The sequence below is a fragment of the Aulostomus chinensis genome, chromosome 4, assembly GCF_037954235.1.
Source record: "Aulostomus chinensis isolate RoL2024-O1b breed Wild chromosome 4, RoL_Achi_v1.0, whole genome shotgun sequence".
NCBI classification, from domain to species: domain Eukaryota; kingdom Metazoa; phylum Chordata; class Actinopteri; order Syngnathiformes; family Aulostomidae; genus Aulostomus; species Aulostomus chinensis.
This window is the reverse complement of record NC_141323.1, coordinates 27588470-27612938: the sequence shown is the minus strand read 5'-3', so window position 1 is coordinate 27612938 and position 24469 is coordinate 27588470. Positions and strand designations below refer to the sequence as shown.

Here is a 24469-nt window from a genome sequence, read left to right as displayed (position 1 = left end):
GAATGAATCCACTGTCACACAACAAGATGATGACCCTCTACCACAAGATGGCGTCACAGATCCTGATGCTCTGAGCAGGAAACACCAAGCAAAACATGACTAAAAAGCTCCTGTTGTTCCCTCCATGAAAAACTGTGGCACTGATGAGAAGAAGGATCCCAGCGTCCTCTGAGGATCCATCGCTGCACCATTCGGTAGAAGGATGATCGGGTCGGCACCAGGAGAAACCCTTGTGTCTCCGATGCAGGGAAGATGGAGCACTGAAGAGGCCACATTGTGGCGTCCTGAAGAGGACATTTGGTGGAGCCTGAGACAGCAAACATCATGCCGCCCTTCATCAGAAGAACCACAGCACCAGAAGAAAGAATCCTGGCAGTGACGACAGGGAGGATCAGGGTGTCCTCCTCACCACCGCCTTTAAACCTTCAAATGAACTTTCAAAAGCTTCAGAGTGGTGAATGATTTTTTTAAACCTTTTTTTTTGTTTTTCCTTTCATTCTCATTTGTGCGATTGTCTGATTCATTAGAAATAAACACTGTCTGCTGGGTTTAAATTGACTGTGATTCTCTTTTTGCGTGCAAATTGAAAGTTATGCCAATAAAAACCACAAGTATTGGAAGACCAAAGGAAGAACCCCCAAGGTCAGGACCCTGAGATCAAAGTGATCGCTCTGATCTCAGAGGTTTGGGATATTTCACATCCCATGGCCCTTCAAATAAGAGCCCTGTGTCACTGTCTACAAGTTTTAAACCGTATTTGTTTGTGAAAATTAAAACCAGACGACCACTGTGGTCCTTTTTACACGGTAAGTAAAGCCCAGATGCCATGGTGGACCTGTTAGCACCCTGGACTTTGAATCCAGTGACCTGAGTCCAAGTCTCAGTTCCAGCAGGTTTCCTGCAGCCTTCAGAAGAGCTGCTATGTTTCTCTGTAGATAACTAAGTGATGCTCTCAGCAGGTTGAGGGCACCACCAACAAGGGAGGTTATTAACCTCTGACTTGTAGGAAGAAGGTAGGAGATCTCCAACAGGATCCTTCTTTCCTCTGTCCTCCTTGGATCTCATGAATCATCACAGTCAAGTGGAGACCCAAGCTCCTGGATGGATGTGGCACTCAGGAATTGCTGAGTTTTCCAGTGGATTTTGTTCCATCCATGGTTCAGGAGCAGGATTCCTCCTGGTTAACCTTGTATGTGTGGACCCCAACTGTGTGTTTTTGGAGAATTTTTCATGTCATGTCAAGAAATCAGGCTGGTGGGTTTTTCAATGAGAGAAATTCTGGTAACTTAATTATGTGGCATGTTTGTTGAAGCAGTAATTAACTGATAAATTAAGGAAGGCGTGGCCAGTCTTTGCTCACAGGTCATACGATGTAGTTAGAAAGTCCTGAATAAATCTGGAGTTCCATGATTTCCTTGTGGTTCATGTTCCTTTTGGCAATGTAGTCTGGAACAAGAGCAAGATGAACCTCCAAATATCAACAGTTTGGATTGCAGGTGATGTCAAGTTGTATTTTGAGGAAACTCCTCCTTGTGTTTGGTTCCATGGTGAAATGGTGAGCACTCTGGACTCTGAATCAGTGATCAGAGTTCAAGTCTCAGGGGGACCTTCCTGTCTGGAATGTGTCCCATGGAACAAACTGATAGAGAGATATTATGTGGTTCTAATGTTCTGGTTCATTTCTTGTCCTTTAGAAAAATGAAATTAATTTCTTATTGCCATGAACACAGACTGTGTGTTTAATGTTAACAATAAATGCAACAACTCAGGAGCCAGTCGCTCCAGTGGAAAAGTTCTACTTTGTCAATGAATTAATTCATTTCATATTGCAGTCTGCCACACAGTCTGAGGAGGCAAACGAGTTTCCCTGTGACGTTCCAACATCGGCCTGGTTTCCTCCAACATAGAGCAGCCACCAAAATCTAACTTCAAATGTTGGATCAAAGTCTACAGAAGAAATGCATTTTCTTTCAATTCACATTTTGTCCATTAACTTCATAATCACTCTTCTCAGTCGCCATCTCATCACATGACTAAAGTTTGGGTTCTGTATTGGTGGTAAAATATCCTTCCATGCCCCTCACTAGTTTGCACACAGAAAAGCATATTTTACTGGTTTCAAATCTCTTAGCGTGTTCTCTCACTTAAACCAGCTGTGGCAGCTTTCATCATGTAATTGATTTTAAAATATAAAGATGGAACAGAACCATTGGAATAAGATGTCAGGACATTTGAAGGAATGTAAATCTCCTGTTGAAATGTTGCAGTGTGCAGCTGAGGCTCTCTGGCAGTGGCACAAGGAGCCACAATGGCAGAACCTGGACCCTCCTGGAGGAGAACCACAGGTGAGGGCCTTCTTGGCTCCAGATTGATGGAAATCAAGTGTCTGAGGCTGTTAGCAGCCATTAAGTTGATCTGGTTGGGCAGAGGTATTTTTTCTTGCTGCAGCTCAGGAGTGATTCAGGAGAAGAGTTTCAGAACCACTGAGGTTTGCCTTTTTTGCCTTTTTTTGTAGTGATTTGGTTTGATACAAATAAAACTGACTTGACTTGATTTGGTGCCTCATGAAGAGAAAATCTGGCCACAAATGTTGGACAAGAGTGTTTGTGGAAGGGTGATTTTTTTTTTTTTTTGCAGTGTTGTAAGTCACTGTAACTGCAGCTAAAAGATTGAACTTTCTCCAAATGTCCTCAAGATGGTTTCCAAATGACATCAGTTGTCACAAGAGAAAGTCTGCATGCAAACACACTCAGGTGTGCCCAGCTATTCTTATTAGAACATTCCATCGACTTCATTCTATGTGCAGCCTAACCTTAATCTTAATCTTAACCAAATGTATCTTAATCTTTATTTGAAACTAAACTCAATCCAGACCTTGACTCTGAAATTCATGCAAGAACTAACAAACTGCGCTGTGTTGCATCAGGGCCGGTCTTTGGTCCCCATGAGGAAGAGGACTCCTGATCAGTGTTGATGATGGAAATGGTCTCCAGCACGATAAATCAAGAAATACACACACGCGTAAACACACACAGTGACCCTGCATGTCGTTTCTGTCCAATTTAAATTTTCATTCATTACCCAGAACCTCTCAAAAGCCCTGAAGAAAAAATTGAATATTTGGAGTTTGAAAGCCATAAATAACATCCATATCATATCGTCCATGTCATCTGATCTCATCTTTGTTTGTTGTTTTGAAAGAGGGACAAATTGGTACTTGGTCAAAAAAGAACTCTGGGAAAATGATCCTGCTTTCAGGGAGGTCTTTGGTGAGTTTGCTAAAATTGCAGAGAACCATGACGGAACCAAGCACAAGGCTGCTGCCCTCTGCATCACACGCTGCACTTTGTAGTGTTTGAACTGAATGTGAAGGGTCTGACATCATCACACCAGTACGACAAAAAGTGACCGTGAACCACAAGAAAACCTTCACTGATGAGTCTATGGATCTTATTGATCTGTGCCATTTTCTGATCTTCTTTTTCCGTCTTGGATTTCTTTCTTTGATCTCTAAATTCTGTGCTTTGGTGTCCTTGGTCAGTCTTTGAATTTCTGTTAAAAAAAAAGAACTCACAGCATATTTCTGCAGACCATAGATAGGGATTTTACCAACTGCACCATAGCAACCCTCGTTGCTGCTGTGCCATTGAAAAGTAAGACAGCCTGGCAGCCAAGAAAAAACAGAAAAATGTCAACTTAAGATGTATTAAAGACGAGGAGGAAATGTAACCAACCTACAAAGATGGAGGGGAATTGAAACCCACATGTTTGCCATCCTTGATGAACTGTCCACTGGTGCAGGGGATGAGGTCATGGCAATGATCTGGGAGCCAGTCCTGGATGTTAAATGCCCTGATGATGGACAGTGTAGTGGCAAAATGTCTGGTCCACTGACTGAACTCTGCCACAAATGAGGAACAACAGTCAGCAAGGAATAGAAACGAAGAGGAGAAATGGAGAGAACAGAAAAAATGAGAGATCATGGAGGAAAGAGGCTGATATTTGCAAGTGTCCTGACTACAACACAGAAATCTAGAGAAACCATGACCTGGATTACTGAGGATCTCCACTGGCAGTTCATTTCTGTTGATCATAGGGCCATGCTGGGGGAAGCATGAATTCCCCCTGGGACTGACATTGTGGAGCAATGGTCACCTTTCCTGCGGAAATTGTCAATTCTTGTGCTCCCTTCTCTCCACAAAACCATTCCCTTAACGGAGCTCAAACCCCAGTTACAGCTGTGGGAGCCCAACATATGACACACTGGACCATCAGGAACAGCTTTGTGCTTTCAAACAACAGAGACGATACACAATGACTCACGGAACACAGGAATCTCTGGCCTCAGCTGACATGTTGAATTTCAGCAACACTTCATGATGCTGAGCAAACCAATGAGAAGATGAAGGAGGCCGTCAACTCCTTCAAGCTCAACATCTACGCTGCTTTACCCAGGAGGTCAGGAGGTCAAAGCAGAACCTGCACCCTCCTCCTCTGATGTTTACTCCACACAGAAATGAGGGGTCAGTTCAGAAAAGTCAGCTGGACTCTGGGCAAATCTTTTCATTCAGTCAATTGTCTCCACCAACTTAAATATGGGTCTAGACCTGCACAGGTTCCAATTTGTGTCTTGGTCCCAAGGGTTTGTTGAACCAGAGAAGCTTCAACTGGTGACGCTCAGCCAACCATGCATGAAGGTCAAGCTGCATTATCTGCTGTGCTCATTAGCAGGGGAATTAGCTCAAATGGTAGAGTGCCAGTTTAGCATGTGAGAGGTAGAAGGATCCATGGCCTCATTCTCCAGAATACTTTAGCTTGTTCTGTTGATCAGAGGAGCTGCTGTGTGATGAATGCTGATGTTTGTCCACTGCTGTGATAAAGTGTCACCCTGTTACTGATATGTGAATGAACACCTGCTCAGTTCAAAGCTGCAAGGAAACCAGGGACTTTGAACCACACAGTGAAAGAGTTTGTCACCAGCCTTTAAAATTCCCACCATCTCCTGAATGTGGAGCAACTTGTCCTGCCAAAACTGTCACCTCTACCATTCTTAATAACACCTGTCCTGACAGCCAATCAAGCTCGAGCTGCAGCGGTGAAAGCGCCGAATGCCAGCCACCATACACAATGACTCAGGCAACACAGGAATCTGTTGACTCAGCTTGAGGAGCAGAGGGTCCACCAAGACAAGCATACACCTTCATTCTTGATTCTTTATTTCAAGGGTAGCCCCTTGAGATGCACCATCTCATTTTGGAGGGGGTCCTGACAAATAATGACCAACAATAATACAAGTAGATTCTAAACAAAATACCAAACATTTCAACACAAGGACACACACATCATACACCCAAGTACAGGCCAACAATGTTCCCCAAAGCCAAACCCCATCACTCACCATCCAGTATTATACAAAGTATGATCAGAGATCCCACTGCAGAATAAGAGTGGGCCTGTGTACCCATACTCATACATTTCAACACCCATCTAAATAAATACTGCTTACATGCACCATTAAAGTACACAATGCATATTCATACACAAATATCCACATATGTACAGTATAGAGAACAAACAAGAACAAGTACAGAGTGAATCCTGGAGAGAAAAGGTGAGGTGCATCAGAAACAAGAGCAAGATGTTTGAAAATGCTTGATGATTTGAAGATGAGAAAGGAAGTGAGAGACCGAAGTGAGGAGGAAAGGTTGTTCCAATCTGATGGAGCTTTAAATACAACCGGACAAAGCAGAAGGCCGTCCCCACTGATCCTGGATCTGCTCGACATTCCTGTCTGTTAAAAGGAAGGTTTTCATCACCGCTGTTGCAGGATGTACTTGTTGATGGAGAATTGTTGGGTGTAGATTCATTGAAGGAGTTTGGTGCTGGACCTGCTCTACTAGTAAAGAGTCATGAGAGAACTTTTGTTGTGATTTGGTTCCATACAAATAAAAATGACTTGACTTGATTTGGTGCCTCATGAGGAGAAAATCTGGGCACAAAAGTTGGACAAGAGTGTTTGTGGAGGGGTGATTTTTTATTTTTTGCAGTGTTGTAAGTCACTGTAACTGCGGCTAAAAGATTGAACTTTCTCCAAATATCCTCAAGATGGTTTCCAAATGATAAAATTGACTTGAGGAAAATATGAATGTGCGATGACCAGTTTCTTTGCTGATTCTAGGCAGACATAGAAACAAATGATCTCTACACTCTAGGTTGCATTGTGAGCTGAAAGGAATTGAAAGTTCCTTCAAGTATGAAGGGAAATTCAAGCAGACACATTTGAAAATAAATACTGACCAGTGGAGTTGTCTTTGTGTCACGATCCCTGTTTTGTTCACCAAAAATGTCTGCGTTTGGGTCTCCCTCACCATCCACAACCCTCAATCCTGACACTTTGGGAATCATACATGAAATAATGATGGGTTCAATCCAAACACCTGGAAGGGCTGCACGATGGTCCAGTGGTTAGCACTGTGGCCTCACAGCAAGAAGGTTCCGGGTTTGAGTCCCGGCTCGGGCACGGGATCTTTCTGTGTGGAGTTTGCATGTTCTCCCCGTGCCTGTGTGGGTTCTCTGTGGTACTCCGGCTTCCTCCCAACGTCCAAAGACATGCAATTTGGGGACTAGGCTACTTGGGTTCTCTAAATTTACCATAGGTATGAATGTGAGTGTGAATGGTTGTTTGTCTCTGTATGTTGGCCCTGTGATGGACTGATGACCTGTCCAGGGTGAACCCCGCCTCTCGCCCGTAGCCACTGGGATAGGCTCCAGCCCCCCGCAACCCTTACTCGAAAGGAATAAGCGGAAGGTGTGGAAGTCAGTGTCAGCAGTGGAGGTGAGTGTGTGGATGTGATGTCAATGTGTACTGCATGTTGTTGGTGGAAAACAAGGAAAAACAAAAGGACAACAAAAGCACGCCGAGTTGCACGCTGAGCACAAAAGGGAGACAAATGTGTGGGAAGGCGGGGTTAAACAGGCCTAACTGGGAACACTGGCCTGGTCCTCCCAGTCAGCCTAATGACCAGGCTGCTCCAGACCTGCAAAGACACAAACACACCCACCAACAGGACCCTGCACACAGAACACTGCATAGGACCCCAGGCCTGGGGCCGTCACCAGTGTTCCCATAGAAACCACCAGCGGAGTCCAATATTGGGAACATGAACTGTGTTATCATACTTTTCCAGACTTCTTGTGGAAAAAGTCAACAACAAAAGTAATTTTAGCCCACCAGATATTTGCTTGGACACTGAGTTCATGTGAAATTTAAATGACAGCTGAGAATCACGCCAGAGGTCTGGATATTCAAAGTCTTCAACTTTTGCTTTTGTTGTTCCATCAAGAAAGCCAATGAGCCAGTTAGTTGACAACCAAGAATCAGGTCAAACGGAAAACAACATACGATATGAGGTTTTTCTTGTTTCTTGATGGGCAGCCAAAAATATTTTCAGCATTGGATCATTAAAGTCTGTTTCATTTCTGATGTCGTGTTCAAAAATAATTGCTCACCTAAGAAGATTCTAAAAAGTCCGACTTTCTCAGTGATATTCTCTTCTCAGGCTTTCAAATCTTTTAAATTTCCATTTTCCACAAGTGAGTAGAAAGTTGTTACTCTCTTTGAATCCAGGATTTAAATCTAGGGTTCATTTCATGAGGCTTGAACCCAGGATTAAAAGCACATCATTAAATGACTTGTAGTGATATTCTCCTGTTAACATTCCAAATTATTCATTGAGATTTGGACTTTACGGAAACATTTTTCGAGATTTTGGTGGGCCAGTACAGCAGGAACTGGGGCTCATTCATGGTGTGGTTTAAATTTGAGCCTGGGTTTCTTCCCCTGCAAGATAAATCTGGAAAGCATTTTGTTCAATTCAGAAACGGTTTTGAAGGCAATTTCTCCAGTTGGTCCTGGAACTAGAAAGAGATTTTGTGGTCGGACATTTATTTTTACTCTATCAATCCTGTGACTCAGACTCAGAAAGGAAATGGAGTTCCATCTTCTTCTATCATCTTCAAGGAGTTCTGGCCCAATCCAGGTGGAGGTTTTCCTCCATGTGTTCTGGAGGTGAGTGATTAAAGGTCAGAACCTGTGTTTTAGAATGGAGAATTTATATCCAGCAGAGCTTCCCAGTGTTTCAGAGTTTTATTAATGCAGGTCCTGTGTTAGGGGGCTCACTTCAATATGTTAAAACATCATCAGCGTCCAGCGCCACCTTGTGTTCTTCTCCATTTATGTGGACACCTTTAATATTTGTGGTCTCTCTCATCCACTGTACGAGGGGCTCGATATAAAGAGCTGGAAGCAGCAGGAACTGGAGGGTCATGTCTCAGAGTCTGTCTTATTTTGATATCCCATTTGCGTCCTGTTCTTCCTGTTTTAGTTTGATGTCGAACGTCCCCTCTCATTTTCAGGTTACTTCACTTGCCCTTGTCTTCTGTTTGCCTGAGTCTCTCGATGCATCTGAATAGACATCAGGACTCAGAGAGGGAACGACCTCAGCAGAGACTCCTCTATTTAGAGGAAAGGAGAGCTTAGAGAACACTTTTTTGACATCATTCAACATCCTCAGGGACGATCGTTTACAAAGTTCTATTTAATATACGACACATAAAATCACACCACTTGAAGCAGGCTAATGAATAATAAATCAAACATAAAAATGCTTTATTTTAAGATATAAAATATCTTGTGAATATCTGGAGCTTAATTCCAGCAGCAGACCTCCTCAGGTGATGGAATTTATATTTGACATGTTTACCATTAAATGAGACACATTTGCAGTCCATTGAAATCTACTTGTGTTCATGGTGAGTTGATTTCAAAACATGAGCTGACAGAATCTACGTTTAGGGAGGAACCACCATATCCAGGGGTCTGGACCTTTTTGTAGTCAGAGCCATCAAAGTAGCAGACTAAGCTAGCAGACATTAGCATTGAGAAGAAACTGATACCTGGAGCCTAATTTTGGGTCTGGTCAAGTGATAACAAAATATATGACATCATTGTCAGACTGACACCTGCTCAAAACTGACCAAACACCACCCTGTTGCATAGTGGGAAATTTCTGCTTGGTTTGTGTCCATCAATACACACAAGAAATTTGTCTCATGCTGCTGTGACCCGGATTCGAACCAGGGTTGCTGCGGCCACAACACAGAGTATTAACCACTATACGATCACCGCCTCCTCAACAGCAGCTTGAGATTCGATGTCTTTGTCTCAGGTGAGATCAAAGAAAGAATTCTAAGATCAAACACAAAACTCTGAGATCAAAGGTTGAAGTTTCCCAAGGTTCAATTTTAGCTCAGACCCTCTTCAAGGTGGAACCAGCAGAGGAGCTCAGTAGAGACAACTGGACAGCAGCAGGACAGAACAGAGGCTCTCCACAATGGCAGGAGACAGGAAACAGGTTTGGACCATCTGGGCTTCTGTCCACTTTGATGGTTTTTAAAACATTGAAGGAAATTGTAAAAATCAACATTGTGTTTAAATCATGATTTCTAGTTGAGAGTGTTTGCTCATCTGTTCCAGAAGCTTCTTCTAGAGTTGACCCTGAATGAGTGGAAGGACCTTTTTGATCATCAGGACTGCTTTTTGATGCCCTGATGGTGCATCGGGGTCATCGTGGTCCTCCACCATCTGCAGGGGTTCCAGGACTGTTGTGGTGTTTGTGGGAACTGCAGGGAGAAGCTGAGAACTGGAGAGGAAGTCCTGGACACCAGCAGACCTCTCAACACCTGCAGCATTTTTTCAGCTCCACCAAACCCAACATTCACTGCCTCCTCATCATCTGGGCATCAAAAGCAGCTCAGACCTGCTGCAGCTCAGCAGACCTCAGCCATTTTTAGGATGTCTCCATGATTCTCCTTCACATGATTTTCATTCAGAAACAATAGAATTGTCAAATACCACAACAGTTTTCAGCTTGCTGGTAAACAGTATTTCAACTTCCATTCCACTGTGTAATGGCAGTGACTGATGTGTACTATATGCAGTACTAATCAAGTACAGCCCCTACTGATACTTTATCTCCAATGCTAGGAAGGATAAGAATGTTGAAATGGACCAAGCAGGAATAGAATCTCAAGTCATGTCTACTTTACTGAGCAGCACTCAGTTAATTTCAGGAAACACAAGACATTTTTACCACATGTCAATGAAGTAGTCAGCAAAATAAACATGACACTAAACAGTAGTTGAGGGAGAGCAGAGCTGGAAATAAGACATTACTGGGAGGGGAATAAATCTGAAACAAGCAGAACCAGAACACAGCCACAGCTTTCTGTCATTTTCTGTCTCAAATACTTCACAAGCTTCAACTTGGTCCAAAACCTGCTCACCTCTCTGGGTGTCAAGTGTGTCTGCACCGTCTGACCAAACTTTATCAAATGTGTGAATTTTATTTCCTGCAGATGAACTCTGGGCAGTGTTGATTGCAAAAAGAAAAAAAAGTGGGAAAATAATGGAGTCTTTGCCAGAAGTTCCTTCTGGCTCAGGCCCTAAAAAGTTCTGTCAAGTCACATTAGAACCAAGCTCTGGACCAAAGTCTGGTGCTTTTTCAATTTTCAGTCAGTGAGTAATGTTCTATTCATTTTTGTAACTCTATCTTACATTGATACAGAGAGTTGTTTTTAATCTTTTAAATCATGTGACCATCATTATAACAGCTGTTGACCTTGTTTGAACTATTTGATGGTGCTAAATATTGTCAGCTTGCTAACGTTAACTAGCTAACGTTAGCTAGCTACTAATATTATTTTCTAACTTCAGTCCTTAAATTTGGGATTGATTGTGGAAATTGTTCACTTCATCTTTGTGAGCCCAAGGTTTTGTATTGATGATGTCATTGTAACTGCCTTTCTGATTCTTTGCATACATAAAATTAAAATACAAATGTTAGCCTGCTCTTGTTTGTTCCCTCAGCTGCAGGTTTGAAAACTGGTAGCTTAGCTAACTGTGAACCAATGAATGATTAATTGTGTGAGTTTTTCCTTTCAGTTTTCCATGATGGAAGACAACTCAACACAGGTGGTTTCATCACTTTCAGTTGTCTGAAGATTGGAGCACCACGAACCCAGAGGCTGATTCCTGAAACCATCAATAAAACTCTGCATTCACTTCTTCTGAATTTTAATTGATGATGTTTTGATTTCTTCTTCTAGAATCATCTGAACAAACCCTCCCTCAACACAGTGAAGCAAAACTCTTTGGCCTTCATCTGACAGGATGAGTTTCTTTTCCCAGTGATTCCATTGATAAAGTGAAAGCTTTGCAGCTCTCACTGGAAAGTCCTGAGGCTCGTCCCATTCTGAAGCAGGCAGTTGCTCCCAGCCAGCCGACACTTTCCCTCTCTTGTGTAGGAGTGAAGAACAAAATCAAAATAAAGAATCATCACTCTTTCATTGGGGCTCCTTTCTCCTTTTTCTGATACAGAAATTCAAAAGCTTCTATCATTTAGTTTCCAGGAAATGTTGATGACACTCTGGGATTTTTTGTTCTCCTGCTGTCACTGTCAAGTGGCAGCTTAACATGTGAGAGGTAGCAGGAGCCATGCATGTGTTCATGTTTACAGCAGACAAGGAGGAAACCTTGGAGGATTTAAGGGACTTTTAGCAGTGGTTCACACTTCAGGTGTGAAAGCTTCTGAGTATAAAGTTTTAAGTGAGCGAGCCAGGAGTTGAACCTAGAATCTTCTGACAGTAGTCAGTCATGCTATCCATTGCACCACCAGCCCTGTGAAAACTGCTTCATGTTCATGTGTACTTAATTTTATAGAAAATCCAAACGATCTGGTGGCATTTTCAGGGGACACAATGGTGCAGTGGTCAGCACTGTGGCCTCACAGCAAGAAGGTTCCAGATTTGAGCCCCAGCTGTGGAGTCTGCATGTTCTCCCTGTGTCTGTGTGGGTTCTCTCTGGTACTCCAGCTTACTCCCACAGTCCAAAGACATCAAGAGGAGACGAGGCTCATTGATACTCGAAATTGACTGTAGGTGTGGCTGTGAGTGTGAATGGTTGTCTGTCTCTATGTGTTGGCCCTGTGATGGACTGGTGACTCAACCAGGGTGAACCCCGCCTCTTGTCCGAAGGCTGCTGGGATAGGCTCCCCACACAAACCTTGACATATAATCAGTGGAGAAAAGGAAATTTATCAAAACTCATGACTGAATTTGTTTTGAGAACTGAACTGGATATAAACTCTGAGAATTCAGAGTAAGGACCAGGAGGGTGGTACACAATAATAGATAGGAGGAAATGTGGAGTCTGGATTCTTTTCTAGAATGTGAAGGCAATGACAGTCCTGCCAAGTGACATCACTGACATGAATGGATGACTTCAGTCACGTGACTGGATGACTTCAGTCACAGTCACGTGACTGGATGACTCCAGTCATGTGACTGGATGACAGTGTAGATGCCAATGTAGAGGTTGGGGAAATAGTCTCTGAGAATCCAGCTTGAACCAACGCCCTCCTTGTTTTTCAAAAACCCAAACAGCGACCATCAGTCTCCCTCCAATCCTGTACTTGGGTTCAATGTTGCTGTTCCATTTTGCAGCAGTAGGTGTCGCTGTGATACCAGGTTCAGTTCAAGATTCCCAACTCCAGTTCATGATGGTGACCTCAGTGGCCACAGTGGCAGGGTAAAATGGCGCTTCAGTATGTGTGTTGTATGTGTGTGTGTGTGTGTGTGTTTAGATGCGTGTGTGTCAAAAACTGACACACTTTTGGACATGAGCCAACAGTGGTGGTGTCTGTCAAAGAGGTGGAGCTCTGTCCTTCACCTGCAACATTTCAGCAGGCAGCTCAGGTCCAGTTTTCTTCACTGTGCCACCATGATAAGTTTCCTCCTGAGAAGTTCTTGTCCAAGGTCATAGCTGGTAAAAGAATTGTCACAGTGATACTGGGACCCTGCAGTCCAGTCGTCATATCCAGGACCACACTGGACATGGCCGTCTTTATTTGTTTTGTTGTTGTGCAATGTGAGAGAACATGACAGACCATTTTATACCAAAGACAGGCTGTGTGTGTGTGTGTGTGTGTGTGTGTGTGTGTGTGTGTGTGTGTGTGTGTAACCATGTTAAATTCTTTTAAATAAATATGTTTCAACCTGCTATTATTTGTATGCTGTATGATTTCTGAAACCCAAGACTAACTAAGGTGTGCATACTGCAACCTAAAGTATGGTAATGAGGAGAATGATGAAAAATCCACAAGGTGATCAGAAAATAATAAATGTATTCAGGAAAACAAAATCATCTCTGAACATGTGTGATTGAAATATGTCAGTGGGACTGGCAGAATCTGGTTTTACCACAAAGTGTCTCATCCAGAGATCCAAAGAACCAGTAGAGCCTGTTCATCGTCCCTGGGTGGGCTCGAACCACCAGCCTCTCTGTTAACAGCCGAGTGCGCTGACCGATTGAGCCACAGAGACTCTGAGTCTACTGCTTTTCATGAAGAGTTTTCAGGCTAAATTCAGTGTGTGAGGTCCACACTGCACATTTGAGGGAACATGAAGGACAGATGAGAGTCTGACTGTCATGGCGAAAGCCTTCAGCACTAGAACTGAAACAGCCCCCACCATCTTAACCCCACCAGACATCATCGTCCAGCCTCCAAACAGAGGTCCATCAGTTATCATGGGAGCCACATGTGGAGTCTGGATTCTTTTCTAGAATGAGACGGCAATGACAGTCCTGCCAAGTGACATCACTGACATGAATGGATGACTTCAGTCACGTGACTGGATGACTTCAGTCACGTGACTGGATGACTTCAGTCACGTGACTGGATGACTTCAGTCACATGAATGGATGACTTCAGTCACGTGACTGAAGTGCTGTGGTTCTTCTGATGAAGGGCGGCATGATGTTTGCTGTCTCAGGCTCCACCAAATGTCCTCTTTAGGACGCCACAATGTGGCCTCTTCAGTGCTCCATCTTCCCTGCATCGGAGACACAAGGGTTTCTCCTGGTGCCGACCCGATCATCCTTCTACCGAATGGTGCGGCGATGGATCCTCAGAGGACGCTGGGATCCTTCTTCTCATCAGTGCCACAGTTTTTCATGGAGGGAACAACAGGAGCGTTTTAGTCATGTTTTGCTCGGTGTTTCCTGCTCAGAGCATCAGGATCTGTGACGCCATCTTGTGGTAGTGGGTCATCATCTTGTTGTGTGATAGTGGATTCATTTATCTGCTATTTCAACACATTCAAGTTCATTATCCCTACATGTCAAAATACATTTGGTGTGGAGTTTTACTTTCTGGCCTCAATCATAATGTGTGCATTTTTCTTCATTAACATTTCTCAGCTTTGTAAGTTCATGATATTTTGTCTTCCTCTGTTTTCTATTCCATTGTTGTTGATGATTCTATTGCAGGTTTGAGTTCCCTGTTGACTGAAGCAGAAACAGGAACAAAAAGCTGGAGGTGGTCAGAGCTCCAAGTTGGGATGCTGATATTAAAGTAGGAGATGAACACATCCAGGTTAGCCATCACTCTCAGAACCTGCTACTTTACCTCTTCAGAATGTAGCAGCATAGCATAGCTTCATCTCACCGGTTAGTGGCCCACTTTGATGTCTGGGATATGAGGTTAAAGGTTCTTTACAGCTCTGAATGAAGGGTTTATAAAGTGTTAACAATGCCATGAATAACACAAGCATTCAGTAATACCTGATAAAAGGAGACTCACCATCAAGTTGGACAAGTTGAAGAACAAAAGGACTTCTCCACGATCACATTTATCCTCACTGGTCCATACTTGGGGACCTCTGTACTAAATGGAGAGTTGAAGAAATGGGCTTGTTGTGGCCCTGCGGTCCACAGACCTCCTGTACAGTCACCAAGCGCTAGCAGACACAATCGTAATGGAACCAATTATTTAAAAATGACAGTAACTAGTAAGAAATAAGGCATTACAGCTTTGAAGGAACTTGTCCAGCACTGGTTTGTGAGTGGCTGTTGTCCTGTATTGGCAGGAAAAACTCCTTGAAATGTCATGCAAGTTTTTTCTTCAAAAGAAATGTGTAAAACATTCAGTAACATCCAGGACCAAAGACAAGAGAGGGCAACGCTCCAGGAGTCTTTGATCTCTGAATTCTGTCTTTGAACTCTGAATTCTGTGCATTGATCTCTGAATTCTGTGCATTGATCTCCTGCTTCAGTCTTTGATCTCTGACTGATTCTAAACTAATCAAAGGATCACATCAGTATATTGGTCCAGTCTACAGATGGTGATTTTACCAAGTGCACTGCAGCAGTCCTTGTTGCTGTCTGCTGTTGTGTCACAGCAAAGTAAGGAAACAGCCTGACGGTCCTCAGGAGGAAATTCAACAACCTCCAAAGATGGAGGTGAACCTCGACCTGCTCATGTTTGCTGTCCTTGATGAATTTGGGCGGTACTCTGGTGCAGGGGTGAGCTCATTGAGATGATCTGGGAGCAGTCCTGATGTCAAATGGACAAAATGTTTTTTAAATCTCTAATGACTTGTTTGAACTGAACCTACCGGATCCTGTGGTGCCTGATGAGGAGACAACTTGGGTACAAAGTTGAAGAGGAGGGTTTTTGGAGGGGAGATGATTTTTTTTCCATTGTTGTAAATCAAAATAACTCCAACTACATGATAGAATTTTCTCAAAACATTCTGACTAAGATGGATTCCAAACCAAATCATCTGTCACAAGGGAAAGTCTGCATGTAAACACACACATACACACACAGGAACAGCAGTTTAACATTGTTGGCAGGACTCGAACCTGCGCGGGGAGACCCCAATGGATTTCTAGTCCATCACCTTAACCACTCGGCCACAACAACTACACTCCCATGAACATGAGTAGAGGATAGTAGTAGATTTTTTTAATCTTCTCACAAACACAAACTATTTCACACTTACTCTTTTATAATTTAGTGACAAAATTTGTTTTGCTTTATTTTTTTGAACTGGAGCTTCCTGACAAAGTCAAAAAGCAATGAACAAATTCATGTGCTTCTTTGATGCATTTAAAACCTCCAAACAGGTCACACAGGAGGAAGGTTGAATCATGTGACCATCATTATAACAGCTGTTGACCTTGTTTGAACTATTTGATGGTGCTAAATATTGACAGCTTGCTAACATTAACTAGCTAACGTTGCTAGCTAGCTAATATTATTTTCCAATTTCAGGCCTAAATTTGGGATTGATTGTTAAAATTGTTCACCACACCTTTGTCAGCACCAGGTTTAGTCTTGATGATGTCATTGTAACTGCCTTTCTGATTCTAAAATATAATGCATCCAAGAATAAAAATGTAAAACTGCCCCTCCATGGAAATATCATATTTAATATATTGCAATATTCTTTTCCAGTATACTTCACTATACTTTTGTTTTATCAGAGAGACTTTAATGTCTGTCTTTGGTTTCTAAACTCTGACTCTCCTGTTATTGGTGCTGACTGAATTCTACCACCTGACAGACTGGGAAGGCTCATATTTGTGATGGATCCATAAATATAGGAAGGTCATGTTTCAATGAATTGGTGTGAGATAACTTGTTATTTTGTTTGTGGTTGTCATGGTGACTCGTGGTGTCGGGGCTCCATTGACGATGGCATTTTGTCGTGGTTGTGCACGTGTGCAACTCAAGGTAAACGTACTCACAGTTGATTGAAGCAACTCAGATCAGCTGTTCTGGAACCAGATACTCAGAGTTTCCCATCTCAGAGTGTCAACTCAGGAGTGATTGAGGAGAAGAGTTTCAGAACAGCCACAGTTGGGGGACTTCCATCCAGCCATCCATTTTCTTTACCTGTAAGGGAGTTCAGGGATCTGGAGCTGCTTCGTTCAGGTGGATCCAGAACACAAGATGGGTGTCAGTCAGGACACCAGAAGGAGACCAGCATCTGGAAGGGGAAGATGCTTTAATCTGACACTGTTGTGTCAACAGTTCTGAAATAAGAACAAAAATAAACAGTATTATTTCCACCTCATACTCCTGCATATATTCAAGTGAACAGGGAACACAAATTCATGCACAACTTCTCCTGTGTGTTCATCCACAGTCACTAAACAACAACCAAACCAAACAAAAGGGGGTTTGCTAGCGTGGCGTGCTGAGGTAGAAAGGAGCTGTACAAATTGAGTCCTTTTACCATTTCTTTCCTGGCTGCTTCTGGCAGCGCTGTCGTCACTTCCTGTGACAGTGGGAGGGAAAGGGGTCCCCCTTCAGAATAAGTTTTATAGCATTATGTTACTTCCTCTTCAATATGCCTTCAACAGACCAACTCACTAAACAGCTCAGTGAGGTAGTGTGGCCGAGCGATCTAAGGCGCTGGATTAAGGCTCTAGTCTCTGAGGAGGTGTGGGTTCAAATCCCACCACTGCCATTGTATCCTAGGTCACTGGAGAGGTGTGGCAGTCTCTCACAGCCTCTCTGTGCTGGAGGGGTTGGCTGCTTTTATCACTCGTGGGAAGAAAATGTCCTGAACTTGAGGAGTTCTCCTCATCTTGAACTCACCAAAACAACAATGTGCAGTAACGCTGAGCTGCCTTCAAGCCAACAACATCGGCACAGTGTAACCAGAGCCGCAGGCTCCTCCCAGTAACACAACAACACTGGCAACACTGCCAGTGACAAGTGATGTGGAACTAAATAATCTATAACCAAAAATCTATCACATGACAGGATAAAGGCACATTGAAAGAGTTACTCTTGCAAGACAGGTTTTGAGAAGGTTCACCAAAATAATATAATGTGAAACAATTTCTTTTTTTTAATTGGTTATCTACTCAGCTACACCAGCACCTGGTTCTACAGGCTGAATTAACTCCAGGACGTTGGCCAGTCGTGTCAGTTGAAACCTTATTTGTCCAAATAGCAAAAAAATAAGTCTGATTGTTAATGAAAGGTGTCATCATGGCTTTGAAACTGTGGTTGGGGACAAGACAACATGAGCACATTCATGGAAGAATAGCAATAAAAACAGGAAGTGTTAGTTAGCAAGCACTCACCAGGCTTTCACTATCATATTTGAGTCTAGTGGAACAAAATGGCTGCTGCTGACTGTGCTGCCTGGTGGTGGATCACTCTTTACCATCCTCACAGGCCTTGATGGAACCAAAAAGGCGAGTTCCTGGAGAAGATCTTCAAGGGCGTCGATGTTAAAGCGGTGCCCCAGCTGGCACCAGGCGCTGACCCAGGTCCTGCATGTGAGATACTGTCAGTTCTGTTCTGCCCTGCTCACAACCACAGGCTGGTGTTGAGGCCTGCAGCAACCAGGACCACAGTCACCAAGTGTATAAAGGCTGGTCATTGTGGCAGTGGGAGGAGTCAAAATGAAGACCGATCAATGTGAGCAGGACGTTACTGCAAAGGTAAGAAGAACTTGACCATGTTTCCTACAGTACCCAGGAGGCTTGGTCGTTGTTGGGAAGGAAGTTCCAAAAGCAAAGAGCAGACAGCAGGATATAAAAAGAAAAGATCCAGACACTAAAACTACCAGTAGAAACAAGAAGAAATACTCAAAGCTTTGGAAAGATACTACAAGGTTGTATATACATTATTATATACACTACTATTCTCATTGACTCCTAAAGAGGGAAAGGAAGAATTAGAATGTGGATCATATGAGCTGATTTCAGTGTTAAGTCCATCCCTCCATCCACTTTCTATTCTTATCCTTTAAGGGTCACGGGGGGGGGGGGGGGGGGGCGATCCCAGGTGACATTGGGCAAGAGGCAGGGTTCACCCTGGACAGGTCACCAGTCCATCAGGAGAAATTAGGTGGCCGAAACTAAATCATTAGTCAGATCAAATTCAGATTAAAGCAAGAGTCTCCAGATCAAAGTCAGAATTCCTGATAATGTCATCAGGGTTTTGACAGTAACTAGAATTCTGTCTTTGATCTCAGGAGGACATGACAGAAACACAATTGAGAAAAGTATATAAGACCACGGCGGCATGATGATGCAGTGGTTAGCACTGTTGCCTCACAGCAAGAAGGTTCTGGGTTTGAGTCCAGGCTCGGGTGCAGAATCTTTCTGTGTAGAGTCTGCATGTTCTCCCCGTGCATTCTCTCCAGGTACTCCGGCTTCTTCCCACCGTCCAAAGACATGTAATTTGGGAAGAGGCTGATTGCGTGTAGGTATGAATGGTTTTTCATCTCTGTATTGTTGGCCCTGTGATTGACTGGCAACCTGTCCAGGGTGAACCGCGCCTCTCACCTGTAGATGCTGGGATAGGCTCCAGCCCCCCTGCAACCATTAATGTAGGTGTTATTTGTGGTCTTTTGTTAATTGCATGCCACATGAAATTATTATTGGTCACTTTTCTAGCAACTGTCTCACAGTGGAAAGACAGGAACACTTCTACTTTTGCTGATGACAGTTTGTTCAACACTAAATTTCATCCAGTACCATGGTGTCAAACACTGGAACATCCACAGCACCTGAACAGGGAATTGAACCCTGGACCCTCAGATTAAAAGTCTGATGCTCTACCATCTGAGCTACTCAGGCTCTTTCTACAGCATTTAGACAGGAAAAGAAACACCTGTGAAGGTCAAACTGCTGCTTTCTTGACTTGTTCAATCCTCCATGTTAAAGTCCACCAGGCTTTTGATTGGCTCTGATTCTCTGTGGCAAAATCCAACAAGAGGCTCCAAAAATGTCTTGAATGTCATCAGAATGCACAGGACAAGATGTTCGTTTCCTTCATGTCTGCAGTTCCTCCACTGGAAAGTAAAGTCAATGCTGTTCCTCTGCTGAAACCTGGGATCGGACCAGGGACCTTTAGATCTTCAGTCTAACGCTCTCCCAACTGAGCTATTTCAGCTCTGAGTGAAGGCCCTGCCTCTCTCATTTTATAATCTCTTCCACTCTCACTAGAACTTAGAGAGGATTTGAGCCTCTGAAGTCATGACACATTGAACAGTTCTACAGGACCAAAGTGAATGAACTGAAGAAGCTTCTTGGAACTCTAAACTTCTTAACTCGCTTTCTCCAAAAACTGTGCCTGGACGAAGGCCGTTTCCAGCTGTCCTTCAAGCTGACGAGGGCCAAGTTTGATGACCTGTTTGGAGGATATCAAGGATGGACACCAACTACAGGCCCCAGGTCCGTTGACATGACTTCACTGACACCAGGGGAATGTCAACGCTGACAGGTTCTCTGGACTCATAGTCATGAGAATTTGTCACATAAGTTGAATATCTTCACATACGTGAATTCATTGAAGGAGTGTGGTTCTAGACCTGCTTTACCTGTCAAGTGTCTTGAGATAACTTTTTTTGTGATTTGGCACAATATAAATAACATTGACTCGACAATAAATCGACCCTTTCCCCCCAACCGTTTAAAGCAAACAGCTGTTCCCACTGATCCTGGATCTGCACAACGTTCCTGCATTTTAAAAGGAAAATTGTCATCATTGCTTTTGCAGGATGTGCTTGCTGATGGAGAATTGTTGGCTATAAACTCATTGAACTCACTCCAAGTCATTAGTTTTGAGCAAACTCATGACTCCTGATGTTTAACACAATTGTTTGTTAAACACAGAGATCCAGGTGTAGTCCCTCTATGTTCATCCACTAAACTGGAATAAAGTTCTCCTCTTTCCATGGTGGAACAAAGAAGGGGGAGGGTCAATAAGAATATGATCTTTGGACGTTACAGCATCTAAAGACTCAAATCTATATTTAAGGATACATATTTGAGAGGGAGGAAACAGTGATGGGAGGCTGGAGGCTTAAAGGGCTTGATTTTTAGCGGCCAGTGAAGCCACCTTTTGCTGGCTGAGTCCCAGAGACTCATGGAGGCTCTTTGTGGAGGATTTCCACGAGAGAGTCCAGCATGGAAACTTGTTAGTTTCCTGTCAATTGAATCCAGGATGTCCCCGAGGTCCTTATTGGGTGATGAGGGTGCGCTGGACGGTCGGCTTCTTTTGGGAAGTGGGGTCGCCACGTTACCGGTCTTCCTCATGATGGGTCAGTGGCAGCACTCGTCTACGTTCTCCTGCAGACTTTCTGCGGTTCCTTCTTCCAGATTTTATTGATGAGGATTGTTGGTGGATGAGAGAATTGAAAATTTCTGACTGCAGTTTGAGGTTTTGATAATTTAAACTGTGTACATTGGTGTTACGAAGTTAGCTTGTTTGGATAAATTCAGGTATGAGCCACCACACTAAATCAGGCACAGGTATGACGTTCACCCTGACATAGAACATCAACAGTTTAACGTTGCTGGCAGGACTCCAACCTGAGCAGGGAGACCCCAATGGATTTCTAGTCCATCGCCTTCACCACTTGGCCACAACAACCACATTGACACACATTTGTAGAGGATGGATATTCACAAAATGATCTTAATTTCTGTCACAAGCCCATTTGTGTGAGGTCCTATTTTCTCTTTTTCAGCATTCCTTTGTTTCCAGGTCTCTAATAAGTGCAGAATTACAAAGACAAGCAAGCTTGATCCATCCTGGGCAGGTGATATGAGCCATTGACCACTGGCCAGAGACCCTGGCACAGACGTTGGGGGTGGTGATAGAGAGCATTTGTACAATTATATTCTACATTTATAGAATTCTACAATCCTACAATTTCATTGAGCAGACGCTTTTGTCCAAAGCCATGTACGTACATCACATGTATAGAATATATATGTTACTCTTTTATCTACTGATTAACCACAAAATGCAGTCAAATGCCAGTAAATTCTGAGTATTTATTCATTATTTATGATAATTTATTATTTTTGAATCCATTTTCACTGTCACTCTTCTGTTCATTTTCAGTGTGACTCATAAAAATGAACAAACGTTGATGTGTTTTCTTCTCTTGTGTATCAACAACTTTGGATTTGGAATCTCCTGACAAACAGACCACATGACCAGGATGAAGTGTTGTTGGTGAGTTTGGCTTCTGAGGTAAAGACAGTTGTGACTCATAAAGGACAGCTTCAAATGCAGCTGTGAAGCCTCATTGTCAGCTGGGAGGAACGACAGGTGTCTCCCTCTAGTGGCTCCTCACAGCAACACGAGCCTCATTTCATACACATGCATCCACCACCTCACTACCAAAGGCCAGTTGGGCCTCGACAGACAGGTGAGTTTCAAGTGTTGGACAAAGGTCTTTAAGATGTTCTTATTAATTCTATAACATCTGAGATTAAATCTATGGAATTACAACTAACAAGCAGTCAAACACCTGATCAGATGCTCCTTCATGAGGCTGAGAAGAATCAATCTAAACTGGGATGAAGAAAATTAATTGAGAAGAGAAACCTACTGATTGGATGACATGGACCCACCTGATCCATGTCAGCCTTGTTGGAGCAGAAAGAGGTGGATCAGAGGAATCAGTGGATCAAGACTCAGGTGTCAGATGAAGAATCTCTTTATTCACAATTGAGTCAGAGAAATCTTCCAACGTGAACGTGACAGACCATTTTATACCAAAGACAGGCTGTGTGTGTGTGTGTGTGTGTGTGTGTGTGTGTGTGTGTGTGCGGGTGCGTGTGTGTGTGTGTGTGTGTGTCCCTACTGACTGGAAACTGAATAATAACCAGACTAATTTTTGTTACTGACCAAGTCTGGTTGACTCACTAAATTCATAATTGAAGTGATTATTTAATTCATAAATAAAACATTTGTCCAAAAGTCATGATCAAATTAATGTAAAATCTGAGCAACGAGGGTTTGAAAATGTTCAAATGAGCCAAAACAATGTCCTGGGATCCAACCAGGGACCTTTAGATGCACACCAATCTTCCCTGACCTCATAGAAACTGGAACATTTCAACAAATAAATTCAAATTCAACTCAGCAGCAACTCTAGAACAGTCAGAGCACTTGCTAATTCCCCTGTTAGCTCCAGATCAGACAATGCAGGCTCACCTTCACGTTTGGTTGTACGACCATCACCAGTTGAAGCTTCTGTGGTTCAACAAATTCTGGGGACTCAAGACACAAGTCAGCACCGGTGCAGGTCCATATCCAGATGTTAGCTGATAGGGACAATGGCTTAAGGGAGCAAGGTGGAGCTACGGGTGGCAGCTTGAGCCTCTTCAGGTCTGCAGCCTCCTCCAGCAGCACCCACATCTGGGATGAGAGGAGCCTGAAGGCTCCGGAGAAGGAGACAAGTTATTAATATGTATGAGTATGATTTATGTATGACACATATAGGAGGACAGAGAGGAGTAGAGAGAAGCCCAGTGCACCATGGGAGATCCCCCAGTAGCCTAAGCCTATAGCAGCATATCTAAGGGCCAGCCTAAGCAGCACAACTATAAGCCTGATCAAAAAGGAAGGTCTTAAGTCTGCTCTTATAGGTCGAGAGGGTGACTGCATCCTGGACCGAAACTGGGAGACGGTTCCACAGGAGGGGAGCCTGATAGCTGAAGGCTCTGGCTCCCAGTCTACTTTTAGAACTCTAGGAACCACCAGTAACCCTGCATCCTGGGAGCGAAGGGTTCTAGCTGGATAATAGGAGACTAGGAGCTCTGTCAGGTATGAAGGAGCCTGACTGTTGAGGACGTTGTATGTTAGAAGGAGAATTTTGAATTCTCTTCTAAATTTGACTGAAAGCCAATGCAGAGAAGCCAGAACAGGAGAGACATGGTCTCTTCTACTAGTTCTCGTCAACACGCGGGCAGCAGCATTTTGGACCAGCTGGAGAGTCTTTAGGGACCTACTGGTGCAGCCTGATAGGAGGGAATTGCAGTAATCCAGCCTGGAAGTGACAAAGGCACGGACTAGTTTTCCTGCATCTTTTTGAGACAGGATGTGTCTGATCTCAGCAATGTTTCACAAATGAAAGAAAGCAGTCCTAGAAATTTGCTTCATGTGGGCATTAAAGGACAGATCCTGATCAAAGAGAACTCCTAGGTTCCTTCGGGTCGTGCTGGGGGCCAAGGTGATACCTTCCAGGGTACCGATCTCATTAGATAAACTTGTAAAGTGTCATGAGATAACTTCTGTTGTGATTTGGCATTTATAAATAAAATTGACTTGACTTGACTTTGAAGTTAGAATTAAATTTAAAGTAGAACAATCTTCCCTCTTCAATCCTGTCACTAAGTGTTGGAAACTGTTTCAAACAAATTCTACTGTTAAACAGTTCAAGTGTTTCTAATGAAGCTGAATGTGCTCTCTTCTACTTTCCTCAATTGTGTTTCTTTCATGTCCTCCTGAGATCAAAGACAGAATTCTAGTTACTGTCAAAGCCCTGATGACATCATCAGGAATTCTGACTTTGATCTGGAGACTCTTGCTTTAATCCAGCGTTTTAATCCTCGCGCCCCCCCCCCCCCCCCCCCCGCCCCCAGGGGGTCACCCGATGTCCAAACATTATTTTCCCCCTCACCTTTCGCTTTGTTTATGGTTCCACCGCGAAAAAATTCCAACGTCCAAACATGAGTTCCCCTCACCGAGGGGAACTCATGTTTGGACGTCGGAAGTGCCCTTTAAACCTCTTTCACAGC

General features: G+C 43.4%; 3 non-coding genes across 3 annotated transcripts; all 3 read right to left on the bottom strand.

The window, feature by feature from the left end:
- Positions 1–15742: 15742 nt before the first annotated feature.
- trnas-aga (transfer RNA serine (anticodon AGA)) lies at positions 15743–15824 on the bottom strand. The gene has a single exon. It is a non-coding gene; the product is annotated as a tRNA-Ser (tRNA).
- A 3610-nt stretch (positions 15825–19434) lies between these two features.
- trnak-uuu (transfer RNA lysine (anticodon UUU)) lies at positions 19435–19507 on the bottom strand. Its single transcript has one exon. It is a non-coding gene; the product is annotated as a tRNA-Lys (tRNA).
- Positions 19508–19750: 243 nt separating this feature from the next.
- Positions 19751–19823, bottom strand: trnaf-gaa (transfer RNA phenylalanine (anticodon GAA)). The gene has a single exon. It is a non-coding gene; the product is annotated as a tRNA-Phe (tRNA).
- Between the last annotated feature and the right edge of the window lie 4646 nt (positions 19824–24469).